The sequence below is a fragment of the Panicum virgatum genome, chromosome 9K (genome assembly GCF_016808335.1).
Source record: "Panicum virgatum strain AP13 chromosome 9K, P.virgatum_v5, whole genome shotgun sequence".
NCBI lineage: Eukaryota > Viridiplantae > Streptophyta > Magnoliopsida > Poales > Poaceae > Panicum > Panicum virgatum.
The window spans coordinates 50,031,132-50,037,320 of NC_053144.1; the positions used below are offsets into that span (position 1 = coordinate 50,031,132).

Consider the following 6,189-nt stretch of genomic DNA (forward strand, 5'->3'; position numbering starts at 1 on the left):
ATTTTGACATTTGACTTTTCTCATTTCCATTTCTGGGATTTGAGAGGTTCCTCAAACTTTTTATTTCAATTTTTTAAAACTTTTTATCCTGATAATTACTAAAAATATTCTACGTACAGTACAATCATGTAACATTTTCAGTGCACAATGTACTGTAATTTATTCAGATTTTAGGTGTAATTTCTTTTTTTTTTCAGTTTTTTGGTTTACTTTGGCATTTGCCATTTGTCATTTGCATTTGTAATCATTTGTTTATTTTATTTGACATTTGACTTTTCTCATTTGTTTTTTAATGAATTTTTGGGCATCCTTAAACTATTTATTTCATTTTTTAATTTTTTTACCCTAATAATTACCAAAATAATCTAGTTACAATACAATCATGCAAAATTTCTAGTGAACAATGTACTATAATTTATTTAGATTTTAGGTGTAATTTTTTTATTCAGTTTTTTTGTTTATTTTGGCATTTGCCATTTCTCATTTGCATTTGTGGGATTTAAGAGGCAACCTCAAACTTTTGTGTTTTGTAATCCATAGAAATTCTTTTTAGTAATTTTGACATTTGACTTTTCTCATTTGCATTTCTAGGATTCAAGAGGCATCCTCAAACTTTTATGTTTCCTAAACCATATATAAGATTTGGGGGGTTTTATGAATTTTATTTTTATTTGTTTATTTTCCTTCTTTTGAACGCACAGATTTGTTAATTATTTTTTGTTTACCTGTTTTTTTTATTTTGTTTTTGGGATTGCACTTATATTTTTCTAGTTGATTTTTTGGGACGTTGGATTAAAATCCGGTAGTTAAAAAATTTGTGTGACAGATGTGTCTGTTTCACTCGATTTTCCCTGGTAGCATATTGTGTGATTTGACATCCCAAATCACTTGAGTGATGGAAAACTCCAAATCACCCGAGTAAGCAGTAGACTTTAGTTAATATATGTATATCCCATCTGATATCACAACCGTTCATCTAGACTACATTGTGATGTTACTAAGAAATGAGGTACAGTAAGTATATAGTGACAAACTGTGTATAAAAGACTTCCAGACTATATGATTAAGAGTCTGCTTAGTTGGCTACCAAAATGTGAGCATGCCAAAATGTGAGCATATGCCGATATTTTTTTTTACTAAAATCTTAGCAATTTTAGAATAGCATTTAGTTAGTTGGTGGGCTACTTTTTAGATTCCAACTGAACAACTACCAAAATCTGTAAACTTGCCCACGTTTTGGCATATCCACATTTTGGTAGCGAACCCCAAGTAGACCCTAAATCCCTTCGAGAAGTGTGTATATAGTTAATTTATATTAAAACTACAGTAATTGTCATAGTGGTGTGGTGAAATAAATAAAAACCAGGGCGCCAGAGCCCTAAGCAACACATGATGTTCTAGCCAAAAGTTTAATCTAACCCAAGCTGCGAATTCCAAAATTGGATGTTTCTAGATGGGAATTTTGGGTAAGGTACACCCAGTCGCAGACTCGCAGTTAGCTAGCTCAATCAACACGTGGATGATGCATTCTTCCTTGCGCGTAGTACGTCAGACTACACGTTGGTCCTGCCGGCGCCGGGGCTCAGCAAGGAGGACTACCTCGCCATCTGCCTCGCCGGGCACGCGGGGGACCGGCCTCACGGCGGCCGGGTTCGGGCGGCACGGGGAAAAGACGTTCCCGCTGCCCCTCGCCGCGGCGCCGCCCGCGCTGGTGGTGGCGCAGGAGGACGTCCGGTTCCGGTGCGCGGTCTGCGGGAAGGCGTTCGCGTCGTACCAGGCGCTCGGCGGGCACAAGTCCAGCCACCACAAGCCGCCCACGGCGGATCAGTACGCCGCCGCCGCCGCGGCGCGGGCGGCGGCCAGCTCCACGGCGGACTCTGAGGAGACGACGACGTCCTCGGGAGGGCCCGCCGCCGGCGGGCCGCACCGGTGCACCATCTGCCGGAGGGGCTTCGCCACGGGCCAGGCGCTCGGCGGGCACAAGCGCTGCCACTACTGGGACGGCTCGTCGGTGTCCGTCTCCCTGTCCGCGTCGGCGTCCGGTTCCGGGACGGGGTCGTCGGCCGTCACCATCAGGAACTTCGACCTCAACCTGATGCCTCTGCCGGAGAACGCCGGGATGAGGAGATGGGTCGAGGAGGAGGAAGTGCAGAGTCCGCTGCCGATCAAGAAGCGCAGGATGTCGGACTAATTCACAAGCTGACCTCGTGTGTCGATCGCCGGTTCATGTAAATCGTTTGATTTGTTGATTCGTTTATTGACAATAATAAATTATTTGATTTGTTTCGCCATCAAATATTATGGTTGAGAGCTCAGCGAGACACATGATTGTGCTGCGTGTCACTTTTAAATTTTAATTTTGAATTCCTCTCATATTTCTCTGAATTTTCATTAGATTGGTCAGATTATCAAGGAGAAAATGGTTTACTACAAGGGAACTACACTGAGTTGAAACATGTGGACCAAACCGCAAAAGCATTAGAGGATCAAGTATTTAACTATATTTGAAGCTCTGCAGAGTTAGGTGAAAAAGGAAATTTTAATTAGAAATCAAACACAAATTCTGAAAAATTCCATTCAAATGATCAACCAGAATTTTCTTGTATAATATTAATGCCAGTCCGCCCTACTTTTGACAGCAGAGTTAGATAGTTGTTCTTGGGTAGTAACTCTTGACTCCATAGATCAAGCATGATTGATAAGCAATTGCAGATGGACACAGTCACGGATTGATTTCAGACGGTTGCTTATATTCATCTGTGAACTAAAAATGTGCCACTGCATTTTGAGGATCTTCAGAACGTTGCTAATATTCATCTGTGAACAGAAAATTGTCCACTCCATTTTGGGAGGATTTTGTTCTTATTATTAATGGTAAAAGCAGTCAAATCACACGAGGTACCTTTCAGTATGAATGAATTTTATTATCCCTAGTTTTTAGTAGTGATTACTTCTGTTGCTTTTGGTCAACAAGATGATGCCTCTTAGACATGGCTAGTGCAATATTACTTTTGTATGTATCTTGTTGTACATTAATTGATTAATTGTTCGATCAAAGCGTCTACAATAAACTGTTAGAGATGGTAGTTCTAATCAAGATCACATTCTCTTGGATTTTTGGTACGCCATCTGCCAGGTACTCCTGATCAGTAAATAATTATTGTAGCTAGATGCTGATGGAGAGGCTAATATCAAATCACAATTATGCACCATGTGGATGCATATGGCAAATTTTGTTAAAGACAGCCAAGAAAAAACACTTTGGTTCACTGGACGGACGAGTGGTAGAAAATATTGCTACAGATATTGCGCTCTGGTGGTCTGGCTGAGACCAGCCAAAGTTCAGTAAGGAGGGCATGCCGATGGAAGCATCCATGTTGGTGAGAGATGATGCATCCATGTTGAGGAGGTGGTCATTTCATGAGAATCTACATCATGCATACTTTGGAACATGAGAAGAACATGTTCAGTATAGTGTGGTCACACCTTGGCACACGTGAGCTTGACCAGAATCAGAAAACGGGAGAGAATTTCCTCTAGTGAAAATATCAGTGGAGGTGCAAGAGGAGATATTCCTATTGAAGCCAAAGGCATGCTGATCTAGTTTTGGTCCCCAAATTGCTCCACGTGTCATGATCTTCCTGATCATAGAATAATCTAGGGGTACATCTTAAAGAGGATCAAAGGTGCCTAAGCCCACCAATGTAGGAGATGCGCCCCAAACCACCACCAAAAAAAAATTGCTCTTCATCCGTCCCTAGCAAGCAACCATACATACAACATATATAGGTTAGTTTAGTCTTATAAAAAAATGTTGTACTCTATAGGAAGGGCCGTTTGTCTTTACCGGAACATGATGAAATGGCTAAGGTCCTGCTTGGGTGTTATGGTTTTAAAAAACCACAATATCAAAGAACTGCAGTTTTTGAGAAGTATTTAACATATTTTCTATTTTTTTAGAAAACCATGATGTGTTTGTAGATGAAGTATTTGATGTAACATTTTCTCTTAAACGCATGATCATTGGGTTAACTTGTCATTATATATGTATAAACAAAAGACTAACTACATTCAAGTTCTAAAACTGGTTTAGAATTATTGGAAACAACACCTTGACAATTTAATGTTATTTCATTTTGTTTCTGTCAATTTTTGGATATAGGATTTAGGTGTCAAAAGTCAAAAATCAATAAATTTTTGAAGATGATGAGCAATTAAGAAAATTGAGTGAATAAATCATTCAATTTATTTAGCATGGAGACAGTGTAAAACCACGAAAAGAAACCGGTATAGAGCGGAGAATAGCGATAGCTGGGATAATCAAGTGCATAGAGGGGGGGTTTGAACCATCGACCTTAGCTTCAAATGGGAGAAATCCATGCTGCACTTGTATTTGTGGTTTACATGAATAATTTTGTAATTCACCGTGTTGAACCGGCGGTCCACCAAACAAATCCTAGTGAATCAAAGGCTTGAGCTGTTCATACTCCAGTAGGATCCTAAGAGCAGCCGCAACGGGCCGATAACACCCTCAATAGCGCGCCCACATAGGAAAGAGAAAATGAGAGAGAGAGAGAAAATATCGATAGAACAAGCGACACTCGCTAGCACGCAGTTCGATGAAGGCAGGCCCCACCCACGTGGTTTCTCGTGCCAAGCGGGAAAGAGCACGGACGAAGCGGAGCTCGGCCTCATGGAATCCAGCTCAGGCGAGCTCGTCGCGGGCGGCTCCTACGGCACGGATGGACGGCTAGCTTGGTCGGTGCCGCGGGGACTCCGGCCTTCCGGCAGCCGGAGCAAGGTGGTGCAGGCGTAGTGCGAGGCGGCGCATGGAGCGGTCACCAGGCCATTGACGCGAAGCGAGATGGTGGAGCTAGTCGAGGCTGCGGCACGGGACGAGGCTGCCGGCAAGGTTTTGGTCTCGATTTCTTGTTGTTCTTCTTGGTTGCTGTCTAATTTGTTTCAATTCCACCAGCACTCTCGTAGCTTTCTGAAGCTTAAGCATTATATTACCTGAATTAATTCTACTGCTAGCAAAGATCTTCAGTGGTGCTCCTTAATGTACAAATAACAAGAAATCGAGACCAATAGAAAGAAGATCTTCGATTTCACTGCTAGTTCTGCTAGCATCAAGAAGCAGGGGAGCTGCTGTTCCGTTGTTGCAAGAAAGAAAGGTTCTCATATAGGGAAGGAAGCAGCAACAATGCCTTCCTCGACCGGAAGCTCGAGCTCGCACTCCGCGGCGCCGACGCGATGCCATGCCGCCATCAATGCAAAGCAGCATGCCGAGCTCGCGGCCGCCGCTCCGCTGAAGTACGGACGCCGAGGAGCCCGTGGCTGCTGGCGTGAGGTAGCGGCGGGTATGACTTCCGGCTATGGAAGATGATTGTGGATAGATAAGAACTGGAATTAGAGAAATATATCATTAAAAAACTCTAACGTGTGGGACCGATGATGTTTTAAAGATCGTGCTATAGACAGTTCAATGGGTGAGCTTTCTGTAATGCACTCTACAGCTGACGTGGATAAGCTTATAGAGAGTTTGTTCTCTATAACCTTTGCGGGTGCCCTAATAACTATGGTTGCCGTTGGTGTTGTCTTCTTCTCACTGGTGTATCATTGCCTTGGGATTCATTATCAGAGATATGCAAGTCAAAGAGATCTCTACATATGTGCTACCGAGGCAATGAACCAATCTATTCACCGGGTGCACAGGTTCTGTTGATGGTACATGGTGGCAGTAGAGAAGGTGGTGTAGCAAAACTGCATAACGGTGGGCAGGAGACGACGACTGTTGTTGTGCAGCTGTTGGAGCCAATAAAGAAGCAGGCAGGGTAGAAGATGATGATCTGCTGCTTCAGTGTCATAATCGTTGGATGAGAAATGTCGAAGATTAATTAGCATGTCCCTCACTTTTTTTTACGAAACACAATACATATGCAAACATTCATAAACGCACACAGACTTACCCCTACAAATACACGCACACAACTCTACTCTTATGAGCATCTTCCAGAGACTGAGCCAGCAGATCCTCGAGATAGACAAAGTCTGCACCGGCACCTCGCTATCAACGAGCACGTCGCCTACCGCTGAAAGAATATTGCATATTAAAGCCTGGAATAAATTCAAGAAAATGCCATCGGTGCCAAGTCGAGAACTCAAACCCTGCTGGTGGGCAGGTTCCAC

At 42.9% G+C, this 6,189-nt stretch overlaps 1 pseudogene; it reads left to right on the forward strand.

Moving 5' to 3' along the window:
- Positions 1–2,296, forward strand: part of LOC120648080 — a 35,983-nt pseudogene extending 33,687 nt beyond the window's left edge.
- The last annotated feature ends 3,893 nt before the right edge of the window (positions 2,297–6,189 follow it).